Source organism: Monodon monoceros, unplaced genomic scaffold, assembly GCF_005190385.1.
Source record: "Monodon monoceros isolate NGI ecotype Baffin Bay Population unplaced genomic scaffold, NGI_Narwhal_1 Super_Scaffold_2, whole genome shotgun sequence".
In the NCBI taxonomy this organism is placed as follows: Eukaryota; Metazoa; Chordata; class Mammalia; order Artiodactyla; family Monodontidae; genus Monodon; species Monodon monoceros.
In genome coordinates this window covers 29,938,212-29,959,323 of record NW_021703776.1, presented here as the reverse complement: position 1 = coordinate 29,959,323, position 21,112 = coordinate 29,938,212, and the positions used below count along the sequence as shown (strand labels likewise).

Genomic DNA, 21,112 nt, shown 5'->3' with positions numbered 1-21,112 from the left:
TTGGCCAACTGCATCGGTCTCCTGGGGGAGGGGCTGGCAAGGCTCAGACCTATTGTTGGGAGTGGCTGTTGCTACTGAAGCCTTGGCGCATCTCTGGGCTCTTCATTCTGTTTTATTGGTATATTGGTGCATCCTTGATCCAATACCACACTGCCTTAATGACTATGGCTTTATAATAAAGCTTGATATCTGGTTGCACAAGTCTTCCTCCTCTTCCTCATATATACTTGTTTTATTTCCTCCTCTTCCTCATGTATACTTGTCTTTGCTCTTCCGTAAACTTAAATTAGCTCGTTAAGTTTCTCTCTCTTTCACACACACACACACACACACATGCACACACAGAAATCTACTGAAATTTATCTGGAATTGCACTGGGTCTACAGATTAATTTGGGGAGGCTTGACATCTTTCAGTATGGAATCTTTCAATCTGTGAACGTGTTATTATCTCTTATTTGTTTAGGTCTTGTTCAGTGTTTTTAAAATGTTTCCTTCATATAGGTCTTGCACTTCTTTGATTTATTCCTAGATATCTGATATTGGTTTGAGGGTATTGTAAGCTTCAAATTCTCTAACTTAAAGAAAATTCAATTCTCTTTTTTTCCTGGAATATAGAAATAAGTATTTTTTAAGAATACTATTTTTGTGTCTATTAACCTTGTTAAACTCTTATTAATTGTAACAATTTATTTGCAAATTCTTTTGGATTTGCCACAAACATAATATTGATATTATCTATGAAAAATAACAATTTTGTTTCTTCCTGTTCAATCTTTAGTCGGTTATTTTTGCCTTACTCCGTTGGCTACGGACATTCGGGGCAAAAACGGGCATTCTTGTCAGTAGTACACTTTTAATCATACTAAGCCCTTCTGCCTCAAGCCAACAGCGTGCTAACTGTTAGTTCCCAGCTGGAGGGTATGAGTGAGACGCCTACGCTCTCCTTTCAGCGTCCGCAGCGAATTAAGGCAGAGAGAACTCCTCCCTCAAGCTAAGCTCATCCGAAAAAGAAGCCTGCAGGCGCCTCTGGTTGCTGTGCAACGGCGTTGTCCTGACCCGGAGTAGGTGCCGAAGGGTTAGAAACACGTGCCGCCTCTTCCGTCTTCCGGGACTACATCCCCCACAATGCCGCACGTCGCGGGCGGCTGGTGTCCGAAGTGGGGGAAGGGCCGGGCCAGGAGGCGGAGCGGAAGCGGAGTGCGAGGGACGAGAGGAGTATAATCTCCACCAGCTGAGAACCAGCCGTATCCCTGATTCCCAGCCCCGGCCTTTCTCCATCCCGACCTGGAGGCTGTTTCGCAGGCGCAGGAGGCTGTTGACGCCCGCTAATCGGCTTTCGCTGCGGCGCCCCGGCTTGGAAGCCCGTTGGCGTCGGCGGCGGTGACGAGAAGCCCACAAACAAGGTAATGGGGAGAGGGCGAGAAGGAAGGCGTCTCCGCTCGCCCTGTCCGCGTCTCTGGCTGAGCCCCTTGGGCCGGCGGCCGCCCCTCCTCTGCCGCGCTCTGCACCGGTCCGCACGCCGCCCCATCGGGGCCGCTGCCGCCGGGCGTCCACGGAGCCCCGGCTCGGCCCCTGGCCCGCAGCCCCCGGCCACGGCTGGGGAGGCTCTTTGTCCCTGTCCCTCCGGGTCTGACAGCCGCGCCCCCTTGGCCCCGGGCGGAGAACCGAGCGTGGCTCGGGCTGCGTGGTCCGAGCAGGGCGGGCTCGGTCCCGTGGCCGCTGGCGCTGGGGAGTGACTGACCTGAGGTGGGGGTATGGAGAGCCCGCGAGCCAGCCGCACTCACTTCTCTTTCTGTTTCTGACAGCTCAGTTCTCTTCTGCTTTGAGAGAGAGAAAGTCAAATGCCCTTTTTAGATTTCCTTTTCAAAACTCATCTCCTGGGTGACTGGTAAGGATGAACTTAAACAGCTGTGTCGACTGCGGCTTATACTCTCGCAAGCCTTAAGACAGCCGGGGTTCCAATCCCGCTCGACGCACTGCCTGGCTTTAATGACCTTGGTTAATTAAAGGCTCTAAGCCTGAATTTTCTCACTAAATGGTGGTAACAGTACACACCTTTAAGATGCTAGAATAAGAAGTAATATGCTTACAACGCCATGAATTCTTCGCTTGACGAAAAAATTCTTTTGAGTATGATACATTAGCTATACTGAAGTGGCCCCTAGATTGGTGAGTTTTGTGTTTTTCCTTGTTTAATCGTTAGCACTCTAGGTTGTGTGTTCTTCACTTTATATATACCTTGTTCACCTTAAACCTAAGCAAAGAATTCTTTAAAATATGCTGTCTTCTCAATTTCCGCTGTTTTAAGATGGCTGAGAATGTTCTTAGGAAATTGATGACTTTGCTTTTCTGTGGATCAGCTTTAGGTTCAAGGACTTACCCCACCCCCAGCTGTGTCCTGTAGGGGATCCTTAGAGGAGCTTAAGTGTTTATTCTCGCAGAATAAGCATTTAGGTATGCTGCAGTCCTGACGTGGGGCTTCACCATCTTTACCCTATGTCAACTTTTTTTCTTCCTCTCTCTACACTTTCCCACTGTTTAGTAATTTCCCATCTTTGGGATTTGTGTTTCCAAGTTGTAGTTTTTGGTCTCAGGATAAATTGAATGATTGCAATACATTTTATAAGGAATGACTTGAAACATTTCGCATTAGTTCTTCAGTTTCGATTGTTCTTGCAGTGTTTTCTCTGAACTTTAGTGACATAGGTGTTGAGTTTTTCTTCAGGGAAATCATTATGGTCCTTAGTTGAAATTATTTTCAGTTAAAATGTCTGGTCTGTACTACTCTGAGTTCAAGCACTGTTGTGCAGTCTGTGAAATAACATGTTCTGAGTAATGCTATGTAAAGGTACGGTGAGGAAAAGCCAGTGGAGCATGATGAATTTTGTGTAATGTCTTGAGTGACGCATGCATTAAAAAAATACCTTTACAAAGAAAAGGAGAAATCTAATGAATGTATTTCATAAGAATACCAGATAACCAGAGAGTAAATAAGTGAAAAATTTAAACTGTGGGAGATGGCATAATGCGCATAAAGATTTCTGATTCATTAAAAAATGTGTGGCAGAAATACTCGTTTTGAGTAAAAATTTTTCTGTTGGTGATATTTAGTGCTGTTTAGGACAGAGAGTAATGGCTGTAGAAATAGGAGGCCTTGGTTCTTGTCCTACCTCTGTCACTATTTATACAACCTTAGTTTCCCTTAGGGTCCTCAATTTCCTTCTCTCTCAAATAGTGAATTGATCTGATTCCAAGGACTCTTCTAACTCAGACTTTGCAATGATAAGTTTTTTTAATGTGGAAAAAAAAATGATGTAAACCCTTTTAGTCATTTATTTGTGTCTTAGGTTTTTTTATTTTCCACTCACCTTGAAGAAGGGGATATACACGACAGAACTAGAAAGCTGCCATAAACAGGAATCTCTCCTGACCACTTCATCCCTCTTTCATGAGCTGCACATGTTTTCTCTGCATTTTTAACATGCTTAGTTGTCTTCCTCCCTACTACGTATCTCTTTTTTTTTACTCATAGCCTCTTTATTATGGCTGCTTTTATATAACTTGAGTTTGTCAATCCCTAATTCAACTTCATTGTTTGTTTCTGTGATTTCTTTTACTTTTTGCTCCTACCCCCAACATATTGGTTTTTTTAGGGCCTCCATTTTTGTTGGAGGCCTCAGGCAGAGGTGCCCAGTGCTAGTCTAGTTAGCTGTGGAAGGGGACATGGGGTCATGCGGCACAAAACTTGATAGGCTGAGGCAGTGGGGAGGTCAGGTTCCGAGACGGAAATATCTAGTAGTGCGTAATGTATTTTGGAGTAAACTTTTACTGTGACGTAGTGATTGGGTAGTTTACCTTTTGCTCTAACATTCTCTTCTTAACCCTGACTTATTTTACCCATTTTCTTTTATCTGTCTTTATACTCTTCAATGTTGTTGTCTTCTCTTGCCTTTCCCCAATATGCCATCGAAAACTGATCTTATATGTTGAGATGTGATATTTCTGTATCTTAGCTGGAATTTTTTTTTTTTTTTTTTGCGGTACGCAGGCCTCTCACTGTTGTGGCCTCTCCCGTTGCAGAGCACAGGCTCCGGACGCACAGGCTTAGCGGCCATGGCTCACGGGCCCAGCCGCTCCACGGCATGTGGGATCTTCCCGGACCGGGGCACAAACCTGCGTCCCCTGCATCGGCAGGCGGACTCTCAACCACTGCGCCACCAGGGAAGCCCCTTAGGTGGAATTTTAGTGTACGTTCTCCCAAGGCAGTTCACATTTTAAATCTTAGACCTATTTAGGAGTGGATGCTGTGTCCTATGTTAAATTTTTTCCCCTAGATATTAGCCTCAGGCAATATTATGGAGGGAAAATAGAAAATATTTTAGGAATGAGCCTTTCCTCTGAAATTACATTCAAAGGCAAGTCTGTGGCGTACTTATTTCTTTTTTTGGAGAGAACTCTCTGAACCTCTGCGCTCTAGTGAACATACTGTGTCTTTTTGTAATAAATATCTGCTTTTCCAGCTATAAATTCCTTAGGAGACCAATAGGCAGTGATCCTTCTAGCACCTTTGGCTGAATGAGAGCTTCTGTGCTTGCTAGTTGCTGCTATCGCTGTCGATAGTTACTTTAGCTATAGTCAACGGCACAAAAAGTAGAGCACTGAATGAATGCAAAAATGGGATTTGAAGGAAAGATTTCCAAGGTAGGATTGGCCATCCATTAATTTTTTCAGCCTTCCTATTGCAACGTTTGCATAAAAATATCAATACAAGGAAGTATTTCAAGATAGGCCATGTGAAATGTAGTGTTTTTAATATTTTTGACTGCAACCCGTAGCAAGAGATCTTCTTACCTCAAGACTCCATAGATATGTAACTGTGTGTGCATATCTATGTATGAAAAATATATATATAAAAAATGAAAAAAGGTTCACAAAACAAAATATTGTGTACAACCTACTCTGATGGTTTCTGTTTCATCTTGTTGTTTAAAAAGTGCCAGTTGAAAAGTAGATTCCTGTTCCTTGCTTTTGAAAAAACACTGGAGTCCTGGGCTGAGAGTTTGGATGCCTAATTTCCCCCAGTTTTTTGACATTGGGTAGTCGTTATCCTCCTTGTGCTTCCCTTTCCTTGTCTTTAAAATGAGGGTGTTCTAGTTTAAATATACACTGATTCTCCGTCTTTACTTTTCCCTAGTAATAATGTTGTACTAACATATTTGTCTTTAGGTCTTTGGCTAGGGAGAGACCACTGAAAAATTGCTCGGACATCTAGTTGCTTGCTTGCATGTTTGCTGTTTGGCACGTGGCATAATAGAGCTTTCAACAGATCTTTGCTTATGTGTAAATCTTGTAAATGGGAGTGAATACATTAAGACCCGTAACACAGTAAATATACAAATTAAGAAAAAAATTTCCCTATGTTCTTTGTTTTTCTACTTTTGTGTTTTTTAACAAAGACTATTTTAGAGTTTGAAAAATTGTATTTAAAATGCTTAATAACAATTGTAAAGTAACATGCCAGTGGATTGCTATATAGACTTTATTCCTGCCTCATCTTACCATCGCCCTTTTCATAGTAGAAAACGCCCAAAAGAGTATGTTTTCTGTGTAAACTCCACCATGTCAGGTCATTACTGTTCATATGTTACCGAACAGTGGAACCGTCATTTTCGTAAGAAAGGGGAATACAGAGCTTTCTTTGCTTGTGAGTTTCCTTTTGTTCACTTTGGACGATTTCTCCAAACCAGGCCATTCCATGTGGGGATTAGGATCCCTCTCATTCTCCTGTGTTTGTACTGAGGAGACTAGGAATGAGGAATTTACTCCTCCTCCCAAGATTCTGGTTGGAATTCTAAAGGTTTTAGTTAGAAGGAAATTAGAACCAGACTTTGTACTTCCTCTTCTTTCTCAGATCAGACCTCCTTAGAGGGCCTTCCTTGACCTCATACCTCATATAGACTCCTCACACATTCTCACATCACCCTGTTTATTTTTTCCATAGCAATTTATCACAAGCTGCAATTGGCTTGTTTCTGTGTTTGCTTGTTAACCATCCCGCTCCTACTAAAGCGTGGTCACCAGAATAGCAGGAATCCTGTCTCGTTTCATCTTTTACATTTCCTGTTTCTGGCACATAGTAGGTGCTTTAATAAATATTGTGAATGAATAAGTGAGCAAATGAATGAATAAATCAAGTTCTTTCATGCTTTAAATGAAACTGCACCTAGTAAAGGTTGTGTTTGAATATGGGTCTTTCTGCATACCCCCCACTCTGTTCCTTTTTTTTTTCTGGAAATGTGTTCTTTCTTGTCATTGTATTTATTGATCATGGTGAAGATATCTACATCCAGAAGACCTTGTATTTATCTTTGTTTTACTTCATATTTTTTCTATTGTAGTTTTTTGCCTATGTTTAAAAAAAAAAAAGATCGAAGGTTTCTTAAATTCTTCTTGTAGCAACTTTGTAATACTTTGATTTATGTGAATCAACATATTTGAACTTTAATATGTGAACTTGATAATTTAAAGAACAAATTACACATCTTCAGAATTTTAAGATCATTGTCCTAAACTGCCATTACTGTTTTCTTGTTACGTTCCTTTAAAGCAAAAAAGAACAAGGTTCATTTAATATTACAATTCATTCAGTACTGACAAACGCAATCCTTCTAATGTGGAGGTACAGGAGGTAGTATAGAATAGAGAAAAACCTAAATACTGTGTCAGGACCTGTGTTCAGGACCAGTGCACTTTCTGCCACTAACTCATTGCCTCATTTTAGGCAGGACAGTTAACATCTCTGGCCTTTACTTCTTTCATCTGAAACGTGAGAATACTGAATTAGATTTCTTCTCAGGTCCTTCCAGCCTAGAAATGGATAATTGAAGATACAGTTGTCCCTCGGTATCCGCAGGGCATTGGTTCCAGGTCCACCTCCACCTTTACCACCCCACAGCCATGGATACCAAAATCTATGGGATGCTCAAGTGCCTTATATAAAATGGCATATTATTTGCATATAACTTACACACGTCCTCCTGTGTACTTTAAACCATCTCTAGATTACTTATAATACCTAATACAATGTAAATGCTATGTAAATAGTTGCCGGTGCATGGCACATTCAAGTTTTGCTTTTTGAACTTTCTGGAATTGCTTTTTCTTAAATATTTTCTATCTGCCGTTGGTTCGGTCTGTGGATGATATGCAACCCACCAACTGTAATTTTATCTTGAAATTCCCATCTCCTCTGCCCCTCTACCCCCCAGAAACATTGCAGGGAGGTCATATTGGTGCTTGGGAGATGGTGGGGTTAGGCTCAGGGGTGTGCTTAAATATAAGGCATCTCTGCTGATTCTTCTGCAGGCTGTATGGGAGTTGTGGCTGCAGTGTAGGGCATGTTACTCTTGCCCTTAAAGGACCTGGGACTTAAAGAGACAAGGCTTACACACCTGAGAGAGTGATATGATGTGTAAAATCAGTTGGTATAAAGTAATGTGCTGTGCGATGTGAGAGAAGGCCGAAGTGGGCTAGAGTAAGGTTATGAGGTTTTGAAATCCTTCTGGCGCAGGTAGCATTTAAGCAGATGCTCTAGTCTCATTTTAGGCTGTATGGAAGAGGAACTGTTCTCATCAGTAGCGTGCTATTATGTCATCTTTTAGGACTGGGTAATTCTTCAGTGACTACTACCAATGCAGTGTTTCATGTTGTACAAAAATTCTGCAAAGAAATTTTTTTCAAGACTGCAGCCTGACTGCTACTGACTGAATGAGAGGCTGTAAGGAAACATGTCTGGTAAATAAAAATGTTATATAACTGTAGGTATTATTGTAAGTAGATAGGGTAGGGGGTCCCTGGAGGAAGAGAACCAGGCATGGCTTTCTTGACATGAGAGAAGCCATTTTTGGCCTAAGACATTTTGTGATCTAAGCCTAGCCATAATGCTTGCCCTTGAACAGGTCTCAGTAATTAATGATCTTAAGGGTACAGAAGAATGCAGAAACATTCAAGCAAAGATAATGATATCAGTTGTAAAGGCTCCAAGTTCTGTTTCAGTGGTGAAGATTAGCCTGAAGTGCTCAACTACCAGATCAGCTGGAACCTAAGTGATGACTTTGACCTTTTCTGATCCCTCTAACTTCAATCAAATAAAATGGCTGCCCAAACCCCTTCCTGAATATGCATATACCCTTAGCTTAAAACTTCCCGGGCTTCCCTGGTGGCGCAGTGGTTGAGAGTCCGCCTGCCGATGCAGGGGACACGGGTTCGTGCCCCGGTCCGGGAAGATCCCACATGCCGCGGAGCGGCTGGGCCCGTGAGCCATGGCCGCTGAGCCTGCGTGTCCGGAGTCTGTGCTCCGCAACGGGAGAGGCCGTAACAGTGAGAGGCCCGCGTACCGAAAAATAAATAAATAAAAAGAAAGAAATAAAAAAACTTCCCCAATTTTACTGTTCCGAGAGACACTGCTTTGGGAAAGATCCCTCCTTACTTGCTGCAAATAATAATAAATCCTTCCTTCTACTCTTCGGCCTGGTTGTGTCTTTTGGCTCAACACCCATTAAAAGGCGAACCCAGTTTTCGAGTAACATTATTATTGTTATTGAATGAGACAGAGACTGGCTTGATTGGGGGAGATATTTCTGTGAATAGTGGGAAATAAATTTTGTCTTTGGGGACTGGTTTCTGGGAGGGACATGAGAGCTAATCAGGAGTTTTATTTGGGTCTAGTAAAACATCCCCTGTATTAACTCAGGTTACTAAGATTCTTAAGAATTACTGGAATTGCTGTGTAAGTACCTGATACTAATAATAAATGTTAACATTTATTGACAGTAGTATGAGGTGTCATTTATCCTCACCAGTATTACATAGGTACTGTTGTCTCCATGATATAAGTGAGGACATTAGGGTATAGGGAGATAAAATAACTTGGTTAAGGTTTTAAAGATAGAATATAGTCACCCCTTTGTATCTGCGGGTTCTGCATCTGTGGATTCAACCGTGGATTGAAAATACTGAAAAAAAAATGCGAGAAAGTTCCAAAAAGCAAAACTTGAATTTGCTACTATTTATATAACATTTACATTGTATTAGGTGTTATTAGTAATCTAGAAATGATTTAAAGTATATAGGAGGATGTGCATATGTTATATGCAAATACTATGCCACTTTATATGAGGGACTTGAGCATCTGTGGATTTTGGTATCTATTGGGGGTCTTGGAACCAGTCCCCTGCAGATACTGAGGGAGGATTGTACTGTACATAGTTTTATATGGAGATTGATAGAGAGTTCTTTGAGGCTGGAGGTGGGGTAGCAGTGGGAGTGCTACTTTTTGAAGAGGTGACATTTTAGCTAAATACTAAAGGATGAAAAGGAATAAGCCATGGGGAGAGCATTTCAAGCAGGGCAATAGCAGTTGTATAGACCCTGAGTTCAGAAAGAATTTGGTGTTTCACCTAGCTGGGCTGTAGCACAGTGAGCAAGGGGGGAAGTGGTGTGAGATTAGGACAGACAGAGATAAGGGTAGAAGTCAGCTATGCAGAACCTTCGGGATTGTGGTCATATTGCTGAACGCAAGTTTGTATGCCGGATGAACAGTGAGGCCAAACTAACCAATGTGAATTCAGAGCTAGGAAAGGTTTATTGCAAGGACCGTGCAAGGAGAATGGGCAGCTCCTGCTCAAAAACCCTGAACTCTGGAATCTTGTGCTTATCACTGTTGTATCTTTTTTTTAAAATTTATTTATTTTTGGCTGCTTTGGTTCTTCGTTGCTGTGTGTGGCTTTCTCTAGTTGCGGCAAGCAGGGGCTACTCTTTGTCGCAGTGCATGGGCTTCTCATTGCGGTGGCTTCTTGTTGCGGAGCACTGGCTCTATACACATGGGATTCAGTAGTCGTGGCATGCGGGATCTGTAGTTGTGACTTGCGGGCTCTAGAGTGAAGGCTCAATAGTTGTGGCGCATGGGCTTAGCTGCTTTGTGGCACGTGGGATTTTCCCAGACCGGGGCTCGAACCTGTGCCCCCTGCATTAGCAGGGGAATTCTTAACTACTGTACCACCAGGGAAACCCGTCACTATTGTATCTTGACTGCTGCTCCTTTGTTTCTGCATTCCCTGCCTTTTGTGAGTATCTGTTTGAATCTCTCGTTTGGAATGCAGGGGAGGCCTAGGAGGCTGCAGCCTTTTCCCTACAAATAAGAAATGGGGGGGGACATGGAAAGACATTTGTACCCAGGAGGACCCCACAGGGTCCTGCTTGGTTTCAGTAAATAGTTTTAATTTTATTCTAAGTACAGTGGGAAACTCTTGAAGAGTTTTTTATTTTAATTAATTTTTATTGGAGTGTGGTTGATTTACAATGTTGTGTTAGTTTCTGCTGTACAGCAAAGTGAATCAGTTATACATATATCCACTCTTTTTTAGATTCTTTTCCCATGTAGATCATTACAGAGTATTGAGTAGAGTTCCCTGTGCTATATAGTAGGTTCTTATTAGTTACCTATTTTATACATAGTAGTGTGTATATGTCAATCCCAGTCTCCCAATTTATCCCTCCCCTCCTTTCCCCCTTGGTAACGGTAAGTTTGTTTCCTACATCTGTGACTCTATTTCTGTTTTGTAAATAAATTCACTTGTACCATTTTTTTAGTTTCCACATATAAGCGATACAACACGATATTTGTCTTTCTCGGTCTGACTTACTTCACTCAGTATGACAATCTCTAGGTCCATCTGTGTCACTGCAGATGGCATTATTTCATTCTTTTTTTTGTGGCTGAGTAATATTCCACTGTATATATGTACTACATCTTGATGGACATTTAGGTTGCTTCCATGTCCTGGCTATTGTAAATAGTGCTGCAATGAACATTGGGGTGCATGTATCTTTTTGAATTATTGTTTTCTCTGGATATATGCCCAAGAGTGGGATTGCTGGATCATATGGTAGTTCTATTTTTAGTTTTTTAAGGAACCTCCATACTGTTCTCCATAGTGCGTTGAAGGGTTGTGTATGGTAAAATATATAATATAAAATGTACCATTTTAACCATTTTTAAGTGTGCAGTTCAGTAGCATTAAGTACTTTCACGTTCTTGTGCAGCCATTGATGTCGGCAGATGAGGACCTTGGTTCTTGTCCTCTTTGAAGAAAGAATTCCACAGAGAGACATTGTAAAGCAGGCACAGAGTTTATTGGAGGCACTGTATGTGCAAAGAGAACAAAGAAGCAGTTTTTTTAGAGCAGGAGCAAAGTAGAAATACACACCCAGAGAAGAGTGTGGCTATCCTCCCTAATGAGGAGTGCACCAGAAAGATGATTTAAATTCCTTACATGGGGCAGTTCTTCAGGGTTTTTGTTGTCCTCTGGCCAATTATCTTGGCTATTTTCCCACATCTGACCTGTCCCAGGGCCCTATCCAATATGTGTGTGCATCTTTTAGCCAAGATGGGTTCCAGTGTGGAGGCCTCTGGGAAAATTTGACAGCACATATTATGGGGGTAGTGCCCCCTCCCTTTTGACCCCTGAGGATCCTTCCTGTGCACGTGCAGCAGGGGAGGTCTCCTTGACCTCAGTAGTGATAGATGTGGTCATCTTATCTCTTTACCCCAGCAGAGCTCAGCTTCTGCCATTAATTTTACCTTGAAGTGTCAGGGAAAACAAACTACAATTTACTCCACTTGACAAACTCCAGCTGCTCAGCCCAGGAGCCCATCTACTTCCTACCTCACCATCACTGCTGTACATCTCCAGAACTTTTTCTTCATCCCAAAGTAAAGCTCTGTACTCTAAACTTTATTTTTGTTTTCTTGTTTTTTTGTGTTTTTAAAAATTAATTAATTAATTAATTTTTGGCTGTGTTGGGTCTTCATTTCTGTGTGAGGGCTTTCTCTAGTTGCGGCAAGCAGGGGCCACTCTTCATTGTGGTGCGCGGGCCTCTCAGTATTGCGGCCTCTCGTTGCAAAGGCTCCAGATGCACAGGCTCAGTAGTTGTGCCTCACGGGCCTAGTTGCTCCGTGGCATGTGGGATCTTCCCAGACCAGGGCTCGAACCCGTGTCCCCTGCATTGGCAGGCAGATTCTCAACCACTGCACCACCAGGGAAGCCCAGTTTTCTTGTTTTTTTTTTGTGCTGTGCCACATGTCATGTGGGATCTTAGTTCCCTGACCAGGGATCCAGCCTGGCCCCCTGCAGTGGGAGTACGGAGTCATAACCACTGAACTGCCAGGGAAGTCCCTGTATTCTAAACTTTAAATCATAACTCTCCATTCTCTCATCCCCCTAGCCACTGGTATCTACCTTTCTACTTTCTATCTCTGTATCTAACTCTTCAGGGTACCTATGTAAGTGGCATCATATAATATTTGTCTTTTTGTGTCTAGCTTCTTTAACTTAGTATCAATATAATATATATACATATATATATATATTTTTTTTTTTTTTTGCGGTATGCGGGCCTCTCACTGTTGTGGCCTCTCCCATTGCGGAGCACAGGCTCCGGACACACAGGCTCCGGACGCACAGGCTCAGCGGCCATTGCTCATGGGCCCAGCCACTCCGTGGCATGTGGGGTCCTCCCGGACCGGGGCATGAACCCGTGTCCCCTGCATCAGCAGGTGGGCTCTCAACCACTGCGCCACCAGGGAAGCCCTCAATATAATATCTTTAAGTTTCATCCATGTTGTAGCTTGTATCAGAGTTTTATTATCTTTTGAAGCTGAATAGTATTTCATTTTGTTTATCTGTTAATCTGTTGTTTCCACGTTGCAGTGTTGCAGTGAACATGGGTGTGTACAAGTTCCTCTTTGAGTCCCTGCTTTTGAAACTGAGCAGAACCCTCTGGGGCCCACCTGGGTACAAAAGCCCTTCCATGTCCCCCTTTTCTTACTTGCGGGGTAAAGTCTTCAGCCTCTTAGACTTCCTTGAATTTTGAAGGGCAGATTCAAACAGTTGGTAATCAGGGAAGTAAGGGTATGCAGAGACAAAGGAGAAACAATCAAGAAACGGTACTGTAGCGATTAAAGCAGTATCCTGGTTCCTCATTAAGGAATATACATAATATCTTTGAATTTTTCTGCAGGAACTAAGGTCCCCACCCAGGTGGCGGACGGTTAACTTCAGGTTGAGCGCAAGATTCCTGGAACACCACCCTGTTAACCTCATCACCAACCGATCAGAAGAAAGTCACACACTCTGCAGCCCTCACCCCAAATTTTGTCTATAAAAACTTCTTCCTGAAAATCATCGGGGAGTTCAGGGTTTTTGAGCACTAGCCACCCATTCTCCTTGCTTGGCCCTATGATAAACGTTTCTCTGCTCCAAACTCCCACATTGTGGTTTGTCCTTGCTATGCACTGGATACATGAACTTGGGTTCCATAACACTTTGAGTTCTTTTGTAGTTATACCCAGAAGTGGAATAGCTGGGTCAAATGGTAATTCTGTGTTTAATTTTTTTAAGAACTGCTATACTGTTCTCCACAGCATCTGCACCATTTTGTATTCCCAAAAGCAATGCGTAAGAGTTTCAATTTCTCCACAACTGTACTAACAGTTTTTGATTTTTTTTAATTTAATTTAATTTTATTATTTTTTTAACATCTTTATTGGAGTATAATTGCTTTACAATGGTGTGTTAGTTTCTGCTTTATAACAAACTGAATCAGTTATACATATACATATGTTCCCATACCTCTTCCCTCTTGTGTCTCCCTCCCTCCCACCCTCCCTATCCCACCCCTCCAGGCGGTCACAAAGCACCGACCTGATCTCCCTGTGCTATGAGGCTGCTTCCCACTAGCTGTCTACCTTACGTTTGGTAGTGTATATATGTCCATGCCTCTCTCTCGCTTTGTCACACCTTACCCTTCCTCCTCCCCATATCCTCAAGTCCATTCTCTAGTAGGTCACAGTCTTTATTCCTGTCTTACCCCTAGGTTCTTCATGATAGTTTTTTTTTCTTAAATTCCATATATATGTGTTAGCATACGGTATTTGTCTCTCTCTTTCTGACTTACTTCACTCTGTATGACAAACTCTAGGTCTATCCACCTCATTACAAATAGCTCAATTTCGTTTTTTTTTATGGCTGAGTAATAGTCCATTGTATATATGTGCCACATCTTCTTTATCCATTCATCTGATGATGGACATGTAGGTTGCTTCCATGTCCTGGCTATTGTAAATAGAGCTGCAATGAACATTGTGGTACATGACTATTTCTGTGAATTATGGTTTTCTCAGGGTATATGCCCAATAGTGGGATTGCTGGGTTATATGGTAGTTCTATTTTTAGTTTTTTAAGGAACCTCCATACTGTTCTCCACAGTGGGTGTATCAATTTACATTCCCAACAACAGTGCAAAAGGGTTCCCTTTTCTCCACACCCTCTCCAGCATTTATTGTTTCTAGATTTTTTGATGATGGCCATTCTGACCGGTGTGAGATGATACCTCATTGTAGTTTTGATTTGCATTTCTCTAATGATTAGTGATGTTGAGCATTCTTTCATGTGTTTGTTGGCAGTCTGTATATCTTCTTTGGAGAAATGTCTATTTAGGTCTTCTGCCCATTTTTGGATTGGGTTGTTTGTTTGTTATTAAGCTGCATGAGCTGCTTATAAATTTTGGAGGTTAATCCTTTGTCAGTTGCTTCATTTGCAAATATTTTCTCCCATTCTGAGGGTTGTCTTTTGGTCTTGTTTATGGTTTCCTTTGCTGTGCAAAAGCTTTGAAGTTTCATTAGGTCGCATTTGTTTATTTTTGTTTTTATTTCCATTTCTCTAGGAGGTGGGTCAAAAAGGATTTTGCTGTGATTTATGTCATAGACTGTCCTGCCTATGTTTTCCTCTAAGAGTTTGATAGTTTCTGGCCTTACATTTAGGTCTTTAATCCATTTTGAGCTTATTTTTGTGTATGGTGTTAGGGAGTGATCTAATCTTATACTTTTACATGTACCTGTCCAGTTTTCCCAGCACCACTTATGGAAGAGGCTGTCCTTTCTCCACTGTACATTCCTGCCTCCTTTATCAAAGATAAGGTGACCATATGTGTGTGGGTTTATCTGTGGGCTTTCTATCCTGTTCCATTGATCTATATTTCTGTTTTTGTGCCAGTACCATACTGTCTTGATTACTGTAGCTTTGTAATATAGTCTGAAGTCAGGGAGCCTGATTCCTCCAGCTCCTTTTTTCGTTCTGAAGATTGCTTTGGCTATTCGGGGTCTTTTGTGTTTCCATACACGTTGTGCAATTTTTTGTTCTAGTTCTGTGAAAAATGCCATTGGTAGTTTGATAGGGATTGCATTGAATCTGTAGATTGCTTTGGGTAGTAGAGTCATTTTCACAATGTTGATTCTTCCCATCCAAGAACATGGTATGTCTCTCCATCTATTTGTATCATCTTTAATGTCTTTCATCAGTGTCTTATAATTTTCTGCATACAGGTCTTTTGTCTCCTTAGGTAGGTTGATTCCTAGATATTTTATTCTTTTTGTTGCGATGGTAAATGGGAGTGTTTTCTTGATTTCACTTTCAGATTTTTCATCATTAGTGTATAGGAATGCCAGAGATTTCTGTGCATTAATTTTGTATCCTGCTACTTTACCAGATTCATTGATTAGCTCTAGTAGTTTTCTGGTAGCATCTTTAGGATTCTCTATGTATAGTATCATGTCATCTGCAAACAGTGACAGCTTTACTTCTTCTTTTCCGATTTGGATTCCTTTTATTTCCTTTTCTTCTCTGATTGCTGTAGCTAAAACTTCCAAAACTATGTTGAATAAGAGTGGTGAGAGTGGGCAACCTTGTCTTGTTCCTGATCTTAGTGGAAATGCTTTCAGTTTTTCACCATTGAGGACGATGTTGGCTGTGGGTTTGTCATATATGGCCTTTATTATGTTGAGGAAACTTCCCTCTATGCCTACTTTCTGCAGGGTTTATATCATAAATGAATTTTGTCGAAAGCTTTCTCTGCATCTATTGAGATAATCATGTGGTTTTTCTCCTTCAATTTGTTAATATGGTGTATCACGTTGATTGATTTGCGTATATTGAAGAATCCTTGCATTCCTGGAATAAACCCCACTTGATCATGGTGTATGATCCGTTTAATGTGCTGTTGGATTCAGTTTGCTAGTATTTTGTTGAGGATTTTTGCATTTATGTTCATCAGTGATATTGGCCTGTAGTTTTCTTTCTTTGTGACATGCTTGTCTGGTTTTGGTATCAGGGTGATGGTGGCCTCGTAGAATGAGTTTGGAAGTGTTCCTCCCTCTGCTATATTTTGGAAGAGTTTGAGAAGGATAGGTGTTAGCTCTTCTCTAAACGTTCGATAGAATTCGCCTGTGAAGCCATCTGGTCCTGGGCTTTTGTTTGTTGGAAGATTTTTAATCACAGTTTCAATTTCAGTGCTTGTGATTGGTGTGTTCATATTTTCTATTTCTTCCTGATTTAGTCTTGGCAGGTTGTGCATTTCTAAGAATTTGTCCATTTCTTCCAGGTTGTCCATTTTATTGGCATAGAGTTGCTTGTAGTAATCTCTCATGATCTTTTGTACTTCTGCAGTGTCAGTTGTTACTTCTCCTTTTTCATTTCTAATTCTATTGATTTGAGTCTTCTCCCTTTTTTTCTTGATGAGTCTGGCTAATGGTTTATCAATTTTGTTTATCTTCTCAAAGAACAAGCTTTTAGTTTTATTGATCTTTGCTATCATTTCCTTCATTTCTTTTTCATTTATTTCTGATCTGATTTTTATGATTTCTTTCCTTCTGCTAACTTTGGGGTTTTTTCTTCTTTCTCTAATTGCTTTAGGTGCAAGGTTAGGTTGTTTATTCGAGATGTTTCCTGTTTCTTAAGGTAGGATTGTGTTGCTATAAACTTCCCTCTTAGAACTGCTTTTGCTGCATCCCATAGGTTTTGAGTTGTCGTATCTCCATTGTCATTTTTTCTAGGTATTTTTAAATTTCCTCTTTGATTTCTTCAGTGATCACTTCGTTATTAAGTAGTGTATTGTTTAGTCTCCATGTGTTTGTATTTTTTACAGATCATTTCCTGTAATTGATATCTAGTCTCATAGCTTTGTGGTTGGAAAAGATACTTGATACAATTTCAGTTTTCTTAAATTTACCACGGCTTGATTTGTGACCCAAGATGTGATCTATCCTGAAGAATGTTCCATGAGCACTTGAGAAAAATGTGTATTCTGTTGTTTTTGGATGGAATATCCTATAAATATCAATTAAGTCCATCTTGTTTAATGTATCATTTAAAGCTTGTGTTTCCTTATTTATTTTCATTTTGGATGATCTGTCCATTGGTGAAAGTGGGGTGTTAAAGTCCTCTACTATGAATGTGTTACTGTTGATTTCCCCTTTTATGGCTGTTAGTATTTGCCTTATGTATTGAGGTGCTCCTATGTTGGGTGCATAAATATTTACAATTGTTATGTCTTCTTCTTGGATCGATCCCTTGATCATTATGTAGTGTCCTCCTTTGTCTCTTCTAATAGTCTTTATTTTAAAGTCTATTTTGTCTGATATGAGAATTGCTACTCCAGCTTTCTTTTGGTTTCCATTTGCATGAAATATCTTTTTCCATCCCCTTACTTTCAGTCTGTATGTGTCTCTAGGTCTGAAGTGGGTCTCTTGTAGACAGCAAATATATGGGTCTTGTTTTTGTATCCATTCAGCCAATCTGTGTCTTTTGGTGGGAGCATTTAGTCCATTTACATTTAAGGTAATTATCGATATGTATGTTCCTATTCCCATTTTCTTAATTGTTTTGGGTTCGTTATTGTAGGTCTTTTCCTTCTCTTGCGTTTCTTGTCTAGAGAAGTTCCTTTAGCAGTTGTTGTAGAGCTGGTTTGGTGGTGCCGAACTCTCTCGGCTTTTGCTTGTCTGTAAAGGTTTTAATTCCTCCATCATATCAGAATGAGATCCTTGCTGGGTAGAGTAATCTTGGTTGCAGGTTTTTCTCCTTCATCACTTTAAATATGTCCTGCCAGTCCCTTCTGGCTTGCAGTTTCTGCTGAAAGATCAGCTGTTAACCTTATGGGGATTCCCTTGTGTGTTATTTGTTGTTTTTCCCTTGCTGCTTTTAATATGTTTTCTTTGTATTTAATTTTTGACAGTTTGATTAATATGTGTCTTGGCGTATTTCTCCTTGGATTTATCCTGTATGTGACTCTCTGTGCTTCCTGGACTTGATTATTTCCTTTCCTATATTAGGGAAGTTTTCAACTATAATCTCTTCAAATATTTTCTCAGTCCCTTTCTTTTTCTCTGCTTCTTCTGGAACCCCTATAATTCGACTGTTGGTGCGTTTAATGTTGTCCCAGAGGTCTCTGAGACTATCCTCAGTTCTTTTCATTCTTTTTTCTTTATTCTGCTCTTCATTAGTTATTTCCACTATTTTATCTTCCAGGTCACTTATCCGTTCTTCTGCCTCAGTTATTCTGCTATTGATCCCCTCTAGAGTATTTTTCATTTCATTTATTGTGTTGTTCATCATTGTTTGTTTCATCTTTAGTTCTTCTAGGTCCTTGTTAAATGTTTCTTGCATTTTGTCTGTTCTATTTCCAAGATTTTGGATCATCTTTACTATCATTCTGAATTCTTTTTCAGGTAGACTGTTTCCTCTTAATTTGTTAAGTCTGGTGCGTTTTTATCTTGCTCCTTCATCTGCTGTGTGTTTTTCTGTCTTCTCATTCTGCTTATCTTAACTGTGTTTGGGGTCTCCTTTTTGCAGGCTGCAGGTTCGTAGTTCCCGTTGTTTTTGGTGTCTGTCCCCAGTGGCTAAGGTTGGTTCAGTGGGTTGTGTAGGCTTCCTGGTGGAGGGGACTAGTGCCTGTGTTCAGGTGGATGAGGCTGGGTCTTGTCTTTCTGGTGGGCAGGTCCACGTCTGGTGGTGTGTTTTGGGGTGTCTGTGGACTTATTATGATTTTAGGCAGCCTCTCTGCTAATGGGTGGGGTTGTATTCCTGTCTTGCTAGTTGTTTGACATAGGATGTCCAGCACTGTAGCTTGCTGGTCGTTGAGTGAAGCTGGGTGCTGGTGTTGAGATGGAGATCTCTGGGAGATTTTCGCCGTTTGATATTATGTGGATCTGGGAGGTGTCTTGTGGACCAGTGTCCTGAAGTTGGGTGTCCCACCTCAGAGGCAGAGCCCTGACTCCTGGCAGCAGCACCAAGAGCCTTTCATCCACACGGCTCAGAATAAAAGGGAGAAAAAGTAGAAAGAAAGAATTAGTAGAAGTAGAAAGAAAGAAAGGAAGAAGGGACGGAGGGAGGGAGGAGGGAAGGAAGGAGGGAAGGAAAGAAAAAAAGAAAGAAGATAAGGTAAAATAAAATAAGATAAAATATAATAAAGTTATTAAAATAAAAAATAATTATTAAGAGAAAAAAAAATGGACGGATAGAACCCTAGGACCAATGGTGGAAGCAAAGCTATACAGACAAAATCTCACACAAAAGCATACACATACACAGTCACAAAAAGAGGAGAAGGGGAAAAAATCATAAATCTTGCTTTCAAAGTTCACCTCCTCAATTTGGGATGATTCATTGTCTGAAGGAGGGAAGGAAGGAAAGAAAGAATGAAGATAAAGTAAAATAAAATGAAGTTATTAAAATAAAAAGTAATTATTAAGAAAAAAATTAAGAAAAAAAAACAGACGGATAGAACCCTCGGACAAATGGTGGAAGCAAAGCTATACAGACAAAATCTCACACAGAAGCATATACATACACACTCACAAAAAGAGGAAAAGGGGAAAAAATCATAAATCTTGCTCTCAAAGTCCACCTCCTCAATTTGGGATGATTCGTTGTCTATTCAGGTATTCCACAGATGCAGGTACATCAAGTTGATTGTGGAGATTTAATCCGCTGCTTCTGAGGCTGCTGGGAGAGATTTCCCTTTCTCTTCTTGTTCTCACAGCTCCAGGGGCTCAGCTTTGGATTTGGCCCCGCCTCTGCGTGTAGGTCGCCGGAGGGCGTCTGTTTTTTGCTCAGACAGGACGGAGTTAAAGGAGCCGCTGATTCGGGGGCTCTGGCTCACTCAGGCCGGGGGAAGGGAGGGGTACGGAGTGTGGGGCGGGCCTGCGGCGGCAGAGGCCGGCGTGACGTTGCACCAGCCTGAGGCGCGCCGTGCGTTCTCCCGAGGAAGTTGTCCCTGGATCACGGGACCCTGGGAGTGGCAGGCTGCACAGGCTCCCCGGAAGGGGCTTGTGGATAGTGATCTGTGCTCGCACACAGGCTTCTTGGTGGCGGCAGCAGCAGCCTTAGCGTCTCATGCCCGTCTCTGGGGTCCGCGCTGTTAGCTGTGGCTCGCGCCCGTTTCTTGGAGCTCCTTTAAGCAGCGTTCTTAATCCCCTCTCCTCGCGCACCACGAAACAGGGAAGAAAAAGTCTCTTGCGTCTTCGGCAGGTCCAGACTTTTCCCCGGACTCCCTCTTGGCCAGCCGCGGCGCACTAACCCCCTGCAGGCTGTGTTCACGCCGCCAACCCCAGTCCTCTCCCTGGGATCCGACCAAAGCCCGAGCCTCAGCTCCCAGCCCCGCCCGCCCCAGCGGGTGAGCAGGCAAGCCTCTCGGTCTGGTGAGTGTCGCTCGGCCCTGATCCTCTGTGCGGGAATCTCTCCGCTTTGCCCTTCACAACCCCTGTAGCTGCGCTCTCCTCCGCGGCTCCGAAGCTTCCCCCTCGGCCACTCGCAGTCTCCGCCCACGAAGGGGCTTCCTAGTGTGCGGAAACCTTTCCTCCTTCACAGCTCCCTCCCACTGGTGCAGGTTCTGTCCCTGTCCTTTTGTCTCTGTTTATTCTTTTTTTTTTTGCCCTACCCGGGTACGTGGGGGGTTTCTTGCCTTTAGGGAGGTCTGAGGTCTTCTGCCAGCGTTCAGCAGGTGCTCTGCAGGAGTTGCTCCACGTGTAGATGTATTTCTGGTGTATCTGTGGGGAGGAAGGCGATCTCCGCGTCCTACTCCTCCGCCATCTTCCCAGAAGCCTCGGCAATTTCTCTGATTTTGTTTTTTTAATAATTGCTGTAGGGGAAGGAAAAAACCTTTTCATCTACCTTCTTAGGTTCAGTGCCCAGGGCTCTGCAAACTAAACTGACAAAAGA

The 21,112-nt window shown here is 41.9% G+C and overlaps 1 protein-coding gene across 1 annotated transcript in view; it reads left to right on the top strand.

The window, feature by feature from the left end:
- Positions 1-1,205: 1,205 nt before the first annotated feature.
- The window catches only part of CCDC126 (coiled-coil domain containing 126), a 54,121-nt gene continuing 34,214 nt past the window's right edge, over positions 1,206-21,112 (top strand). Inside the window, exon 1 of the mRNA XM_029234422.1 lies at positions 1,206-1,405. The gene's annotated coding sequence lies outside the window, so the exon portion shown is untranslated. The remainder of the gene's footprint in view (positions 1,406-21,112) is intronic.